Raw genomic sequence first — 9,176 nt, 5'->3', positions numbered from 1 at the left:
TATTTTGCTAAACATATTTTCCCAGTTTTAAACATTGAGGGCTTTCTCCTGTTGATTTATGACCTTGCAACAAACTTTAATCTTTCGCACTAAAATTTTCTTCATTTGTAGGAAAGCCACCCATGTTAGTTTATATTTTCTTACATCATTCCTGGTGACAACTTCTCCAGGGAGTCATTTCCTCATTAGAATTTCATTTAAAATCTGGACTTCAACATGGAGTTTGCTTCTTTCCTTTTGAAGCATCACTGTTTGTAGACCACGTGGAATTCTGATCTAAACACCTGAATGTCTGAGTTCACCCATGCACATATGCATGTCTGCCTATCTATTCAGAACTTTTCAGACAGATACCTCTGAAAGCATGACTAGATTAATAGGCTTCTTTCAATCTCCATTGCTAAGTTGTAATTTATGTCTTTAACAGTGAGTGCTCTTTCTCTATAAAATATTTTTGTCTATTTAATGCAAATATAGACATCAAAAAATTGTGAGAACTATTGATATTAGACTAAAGATTCATACAAAGTTTAATTAATTTCAGCCATGAAATGCACTTCAAAGTATTACATCCTAATATAAATAGGCAGCTCCTTATTACTAACCCTAAACTTCACTCTCATTCATTTGTAATAATTTTTTTGGAAGTTTTGTAATTATATTTATGTACAGAAAACTCAGCAGTACTTTTAACCCAGTTTAGTGGCGAGTTCTTTGGCCTTTGCCTTTTCCAGCTTGGCAATTCGAGCCACAGACTTAGGACCCAGGACGTTGCCTCCCCAGTGGCGGCAGATCTCATCATATCCATTGTTGTAATGTTGTTGTCCTAATAGCTTCCACCAGCTTGGCCAGAGCACCCTTGTCTTACGAGTTAACCTGTGTGAAGGTAACAGTGGTACACGTCTTCCTGTGGACCAGCCGCCCCAGCCTGGCCTTTCCCTTGATGATGCAGTAGGGGACCCCCATCTTTTGACACAAGGCAGGCAGGAAGACCACCAGCTCAATGGGGTCTACATCGTGGGCAATCACCATCAGCTGAGCCTTCTTATTCTCTACCAAAGTGGTGACTGTATTGATGCCCGCTTGAAGGACAGGTGGTCTTTTAGTTGAGACATCCCCTTTGCAGGCAGCTTTCTTCTCAGCACGGTCCAGCAGCCTTTGCTTCTTCTCCTGCTTGGTCTCTGGCCTGTACTTGTGGGCAAGTTTAAGCCACTGTTTGTCGGTCCAGGGCCTGGTTAATGGCAGGAGGAACTTTGAGCCGCTTATAGAGGATGGCCCTCTGCCGCTGCAGCCTGATGTAGTGGGGCCATTTGAAGAAGCTTGTGAGATCTCTCTTGGGCTGGATGTCCTGCCCAATGCCGAAGTTCTTAGGCCTCTTCTCAAACAAAGGATTCACCACCTTCTTTGCCTCCTGCTTCTTTATGATGGCGGGGGCCGGGGCCACCTTCTTCATCTTGCCAGGCTGGAGGAGAGAGCTTTTTTTTTTTTTTTTTTTTTTTGATTATTTACATAGAGCCTCTGAGCCACCTCAGATGGCTGTCTCTGCTGTACTCCTTATTTTATTTGAGGTTCAATATCTAAGTAAAATTTTACTTCTTTATAAGATATTATTTGTATATTATTGGCTTCTATACAGTCACAAAGTTTATAACAATTTCCATAATTCCATAAGAATATTTCCATATTTCCCACGAGTGCACAACAACAATGGATTCTTCACATAGCAACCAAAAACTCTCTACTAGATTGTTCAATTGTGGAACTACTCTTTGTTTGTTTGTCAACACTGTATTGCTTCTTCAACTTAAATAATTTATCTCAGATTTATTGTTGTTAAATAAGTGATAATTTTGACCTGAGTAGTGTTTCAGTGCATGATTATATGGCCATTTGTTACTTGACACAGTCAGAATTTCTTGAACACTCAAGTGTTTGATAGTCATCTATGAATGCTCTCTTATTAACATAATTATACAAATATCTGCGTGATAAAAGTTTTGAATGTACATGGGCAAAAACAAACAATATGATACCTGGTCAATGTGGTAATCATGTCAAGTGTTTTCTCAGATACCATCACTACATACCTGCTCTATATTTTATCAGAAGTTTGTATTATCACGTTTTGTATCTGTATGTTTTGTTTCCTCATTATCACATATATTCAGTTATATCTTGTACATTATCAGAGATTGTTATTGCTTTTTTTTGTGCCCATAAGCTTTGTATCCTTTTTTAATACCGGTCCTAGAGTATTTATTGTTATGAAGAAACACCATGACCATGCTAAATCTTATAAAGCAACACATGTAATTGGAGTGGGCTTATAGGTTCAGAGGTTTCACCCATTATTGTCTTAGTGGGAAGCACAGTGGCACATAGGCAAAGTACTGGAGAAGGAATCAAGGGTTCTCCATCTGGATAGGTAAGCAGCAGGAGCAAGCCACTGGGCCTGGTTCGACCTTCTGAAACCTCAAAGTTCCTCGTGACACACTTCCACCAACATCACCATACCTTCTCCATCAAGGTCACATGCTGTAGGAAGTCTTACAGCCAGTGGTTACCCACCCACTGGGATATGGCCTCTTATACTTATGCCAATGTAAAGCATGTGTCCGGTCTCTTTTCTGGCTGTGGGATTCAGTTTCTGATTTCCGTTCAAGCAGAGGATTCTGATTTGTGAGTCTACCCCTAAATAAATAACCATTTATTTCTCAGTTCTGAGCAAGTGTGGGATTTCTTTTAAGCATCCCTCTTAATTTGGTGCCTACATGGATTCAGACTCCAGGCCTACCAGGTGAACGGGCTACTGTCCTATCCAGGCTATGGATCAGACAGTCTCCCAACCCTACTCGTTTGGCTTGCTTTTACTTAAGCTGTTTTTTGTGGAACCTCCGCCACATCAGAGTTTACTGCATGTGGCAACTTGGAAATTTTCCAAGCGCACACACAACTGCTGCTTTCCCTGGAGCAGTTCCTTGCCCTGTGGCAACTTGTGCAGCTTCTAGTTTCTTTTCCCTGCCCATGAGTTCTGGTTTTCTTGCTCCATGTATGGAATTGATTTAATTGCGGTTAATTTTTCTTTTTTTAAATTTATTTTTTATTGAAAATTTCCACCTCCTTCCCTCCTCCCACTTCCCCTCCCCCTCCCTCTCCAGTCCAAGGAGCAGTCAGGGTTCTCTACCCTATAGGAAGTCCAAGGTCCTCCCTGTTTCCCCCAGGTTCAGGAAGGTGACCATCCAAACAGACTAGGCTCCCACAAAGCCCGTCCATGCAGTATAATCAAAACCCAGGACCATTGTCCTTGGCTTCTCCATCAGCCTCCACCGTCAGCCACATTCAGAGAGTCCGGTTTGATCACATGCTCCATCAGTTCCAGTCCCACTGGCCTTGGTGATCTCCCATTAGATCAGACCCGCTGTCTCAGTGGGTGGACGTACCCTTCGCGGTCATGACTTCTTTGCTCATGTTTTCCCTCCTTCTGCTCTTCATATGGACCTTGGGAGCTAGGTGCCCCTCAATAGAAGAATGGATAAAGAAGGTGTGGCACATATAAACTTTAGAGCTCTACTCAGCGGTAAAAAAACAATGACATCTTGAATTTTGCATGCAAATGGATGGAAATAGAAAACACTATCCTGAGTGAGGTAACCCAGACTCAAAAAGATGAATGTGGTATGTACTCACTCGTAAGTGGATTCTAGCCATAAATAAAGGACATTGAGCCTGTAATTCATGATTCTAGAGAAGCTAAATAAGAAGGTGAACCCAAAGAATAACATATAGTTATCCTCCTGGATATTGGAAGTGGACAAGATTGCAGGACAGGGGTTGGGGGCATGGGGATGGGGGTGGGGTGGGGATAAGGGGAGATGGGGAGAGAGAAGGGAGAAGGGGAGGATGGGGAGAGCTTGAGGGAATGGGATGGTTGGGATGGAGGAGGGTTGGATGAGGGAGCAGGCAAGTAGATATCTTAATTAAGGGAGCCATTTTAATGTTGGCTGTTAATTTTTCAAGCATAGCATATTTCTCAGTATTTAACCAGTACCAACGTAGAAAACTAAAGCAGCTCAGAAACTAAAGCGGCCTAGGATCATTCCTGTAGTCACCAGTTGCATTGTTTCTAGTCATAACTCTGCAACCACAAAATCTGCTGGATAAAGATTACAATTTACCAGATCACATAACAGGTAATTACAGATGGATCATCACTGTATTCTCCAGTCACCTAAAGACTAACAAGAACCCTGTGACAACAATGTTCTATTCAAATTATTTTTGTCTTGTGGCAGCAGAGGCTCAAAACTCACTGGCCCCCCAAGAGTTCACCATTTGACTCATGCAGATAGTACCAGCTGGGACTGTTACAGGCCCCCAGAACTTAGCACACTGACACCATGATGGAAGAGCCATGCAAGTCATGGAACCCAGCCATCCAACAAAGTTCATACATAATTCTGGGAAAGTCCCTAAATATACTAAGCTCATTTTTTGGAGGTTCTGTAGTTCTTCATCTGAATAACTGTTCTCATTTACTGATGTAAGTTAACCCAGGATGTGGTTTTTGTGCTGAACAGCTCAACTTAAGAAAAGCTCAGAACTCTACTGGGCTCCCAAACACCCAGTGTAGCCATTGGCCTGCTCATCAAGACTTTAGTAACTTTTTAACCTTCCCCAAGTAGTCTTCTCTGAAGGATACCTCACAAGAAACCTGCAAACCATTGTTTTAAAATTTAGGTCGGAGAAACATTTGAATTTCTCTTGATTACAGGATAAATTCATATTTTATGTAGTTTTCATAAGGACTTTTAACTGTTTTCTCAAAATAGTTAAAAGGACTTTTATTTCCAGCTTGTCACATTCTATTGAATTCATATGTGAAAATCTAACTTCTGGGCCTGTGAAATATGGATTCTCTCTTGACCTCAGAATTTTCATGATTCAGAGTGGCCATATCTTTTCCGGTGCAGTGTCTCTAGTGCATGTTGCTGAGCTGAGCTCATTAAAAGACAAGATTGGCTTCAATGTTGTTGCTATGCTTAGTTTCAGAAGCCCAGGGGTATTGTATTCCTGTAGGGATAGTTGTGATTAAGTTTACAATTTCAATTATCACAAACTAAATTGTTACTATTTAGCATGGGGATTGAATTGCCAGATTTTTTCCATCTCTCCTCCTCTCAGTTTTGGGCCTCCCTTTTCTTCATGCTGTAGAGATTCCCATTTCCTGTAAGGAACATTTTCTTCCTGGGCACATGCTGGTCTGGCAGAGGTGAGGGAGATTCTACATTGCTGAGATGAACTTTAGATATTAAGTAGATGCAGTCAGTTTTGATTTTGAGGGACTTAAAAATGATAATTCATAAAACTATACTATAACAGTTTCCTTAACCATCTATATCTAGCCAGAGCTCTGTTGATTTAATCAAATAAACAAATCACCAGCCCACACACTTATGGGGGGTCTTATAGCCTTCGGTAGTTCTTCATTATCTCTGTAACCTATAACTTAATTAATTTATTAAGCATTATTAAAATAATCATAAACTGCAATCTGGCTCCTGTGGTATGATGATGTGGAAACTTTGAAAGGGCATCTGTAGCTTACATGGATGCCTGACTCCTTGGTGATGTTCTATCTCTAGGAAAGGGAAAGGAACCTAGGGTCTCTAGCTTGCTATACAAGTAAGCTATTACTAAACTAATGCCACAGTTCCACAAGATAATCTTAAAAAATTACAAAAAAATATTATTTTTACTATCTGGTAACATTGTTTTGGAAATCTGGCGTAATATGAAAAAAAAACTTAATTATATAACCTAGATAATAAAGTTTCAGAACAAAAGTTGATTCTGTGTAGCAAATTGAATATAATAACAGCATTAAAAAAGTTAAACTGCCATGTTTGTATAGTTATTTCTCATCCTTAATGTATATTTGCATTTGAACAATTGAATAGTGGCTCTAAAGTTAAAGGCTAAGGCTTCTAGATGTGGAATATAAACACTACATAACAGAAATGTAGAGGAGACTGTCTGTTTCCCTCTATAGCACTGCCTACAGAGTTTCAATGAAATAAATCAAATCTGTTTTTATTTTAACACATTGCATGCTTATTTGGCAGATTCCATCTTTATCAGATCAAAAAATCACACATTCATGACAGTTACAAAATAAAGCAGGACATCCACAGTTTCATCTGAAAATTGCTTGGCAACAAAGGATAAGAGGTTTACAAAATCACTAAAAGAGAGTTTATGGACAAGGAGAGCAATGATAATCACAATTGTATTCCAGATGTCAATGCAACGGTTAGAGGTCAGCTAGAGTGCCTTGCAGTATGGTTTTTTAATGTTTCATTACTGAGATGGACAGACTGTAATACAGAGACTGATGTGAGGCAGGTCAGCTCAGCATCTCTTCTGTGTCAGTGGATTAATTGCATGGAGCTGACAGAACTGCGGTCTGCCATACTCTGACCTGTAATGTTTGGAACCTGTACTTAACTAGATGTGTTACATTCTACTTATTAGCGTGACCAAGAAATACTTTGATCCAACTTTAGTTTTGAGCATGAGAATCTGGTTAAGATAAGGAGCTACACAGACTAAATTCAGTATGTGTGAAATAGTCAAACATATGATACATACAGATTTAAAGAGAATTGTATTTATAAATCATGGAGAATATTTTCCCTACAACTAGAGTAATGGATTTTTTTAATTGATTCTATTGTCTTAAACATTTTCAGACCAGAAAGAATGTATTTAGAAGACAAATTTTTTAATTAACAGAAATTTTTTAATCACTATCTCAATTTTAAATTTGTAAAAGAACATGAGGTCAAGGGCATTGTATTGAAATATACTGCAGAAAAATATATAAATTCTAGCAGTTTCTTCAAGGTTTTCTCTGTGATTCTTTTTACATTATGATGTATTCTATGTAATTATGTGTGAATAAATTAATATCCGCAAAGAATTTGTTTGCGCTTAATAGAAGTGTCTCTTGAATTTTCTCACCTCTAAAAAGTTATGTAAATTTTCTATGTAACACACAATTAAGAATTTTGTATTTAGGTTTCTTTATACTAACTAGTACTCATTGATTCCACTGTAATTAAAAACAAAAACAAACAAACAAACAAACAAAAACCTCCCAAGGTTCAGAATCAAGTAAATAATTTAATTTTTATTCAGGTCTTATTCACACTTTTCCTAATACTCATCATCGTGATATACTTAAAGGAAGTTTAAGGCTAAATAATCTCTTAACATTTAATTATTTCAATAACATGACAACATTGCTTGCTTCTGTACTCTGTAGTACACTACAGTGATTTTTCATTTTGTCATTTCTTTCTTCTATGAACTATATTAAATTATCTTGCTTTATTTATTATTGTGTATTTTACTCTTGTGCTCACCTCCAAATCTTTGGCATGGATGAATAGTTATCAGTGTTTAATCCTTGACTAGTAGGCAAAGACAGGCAGATCTCTATGAGTTCAAGACCAGACTGATCTACAGTTCTAAAAGACGCTGCGCTACATTCTTGAACATCATAAAGGATTTTGTAGCAACATCCTTCATTCACACTTTAACTAGTTTTAAAGAATTGGGTATTAATAATTAATTATTTGTCAATTGTTTATCTGAAATAAATATCATCAAGCATCTGAAATGACTTTAATATTTGAGAGAATGTAAATTTATTCAAATATTTATTTAAAGTAATAACAATGTGGGGGCAGAAAGAAGGTTTAGAGATGAAGAACCCTAATGCTCTATACAGGACTAGAGTTTGGTTTCCAGTACCAACATTGGGCAGCTCAAAATCACTGTTATCTGTAGATGGAAATTTCTCTCCTGCCCGATTGTGCAGTCATTCATTTCCAAAGAAAAACACAGAGGCTTATAAACTATTTGGCCTATTGCTCAGGCTTATTTTTTATTTTCTAAAATTCCAAAACTTGTTTTGCTGTTGTTATTTTTAATTTATTTATTGATTTTATCAAGCTATACATTTTTCTCTGCTCCCCCAGTTAACCTTATCTATGTTTAGCCATGAGGTTTGGTACTCTTTCTCTGTGAGGCATTCTCATTTTCCTTCGTCAGCATCTGACTGGTGACTGTATCTCTGCCTTTGCTCCTCCCAGAATTCTTCTAGTCTGCTTTTTTGTTCTATGCATTCTATGCACATTCAGACAATGATTTATTGAGATTGAAATACATTCAGTTTCACTTTATAAAGAAAGAAGAGCTAATAAAATATTCTCTCTTTTCACTATACATATAAACACAACATAAAATATTAAAAATTGTGTTTCAGCTTATTTAATAGCTTCAATTTGGCTACTGCCATATTTTAATAGGTGATAAAACTTACAAAATCCAACTTGTAAAGTTTCTTAATTATGTGAGAGTTGGTTTGAAGTTTGAGTGTAATATATGTGTCCTATACCTAAATACACAAACCAACATATAATAAACCAGATACTGCTAGTCTGCATACATCCAAGTTTGATTAACTGTAAGATTATGAAATCGAAGGGAAAATGTTTACATATTTGTGTGTATGTACACCTAATTTTAATCCTAAATTAATGATCTAGAGCTCTTTCAACATACTGATACTGGGAGTGGAAAAAAATCTCTAAACATTATACTGGAAGAGCATAGGCAAGAACCCATGTAAGTAGTCATCTCTTAATAGACTATAGTTCCTAGAATAAATCATTTCACCATTCTGCCTTCCATTAACATAGGATAATCCATGTTAGAGATACTTTTCAAAGTCATATATCTGTTAATCATGTTAGATGCTCTGTTTTAGTAATATAATAAGGGAGACTCATGTACTAATAAACAAATTAAACATTTTCTAAAGAGAAAACAGGTAAACATTGAATATGCATGTCTTAATTTTGAAAGACATAGGTCTAAATAAATGCACAAACAGAGAATTAAGGATACTCCACTACTAGACACTGCAGCTCAGGCAGAGAGGTTGGTTGTTTTTAAGTACATCCACTTCCATTGTTTGTTATCCTGAATAAAGCCTCCATAAACTCCTTCCCAGGCTGATAATGTGTGCCAACTTATCTTTAAAAAATGCTTCACAATTCTTTTAAAATATATTCGCTTGTTAGTAGAGGCATGTTAAACTAAGTAATTTT

At 37.3% G+C, this 9,176-nt stretch overlaps 1 pseudogene; it reads right to left on the bottom strand.

The window, feature by feature from the left end:
• Nucleotides 1-689: 689 nt before the first annotated feature.
• LOC130879873 (60S ribosomal protein L7a-like) lies at nucleotides 690-2,523 on the bottom strand (annotated as a pseudogene).
• Nucleotides 2,524-9,176: the final 6,653 nt, after the last annotated feature.

Source organism: Chionomys nivalis, chromosome 1 (assembly GCF_950005125.1).
Source record: "Chionomys nivalis chromosome 1, mChiNiv1.1, whole genome shotgun sequence".
In the NCBI taxonomy this organism is placed as follows: Eukaryota; Metazoa; Chordata; class Mammalia; order Rodentia; family Cricetidae; genus Chionomys; species Chionomys nivalis.
This window is presented reverse-complemented; position numbering and strand designations above follow the sequence as displayed.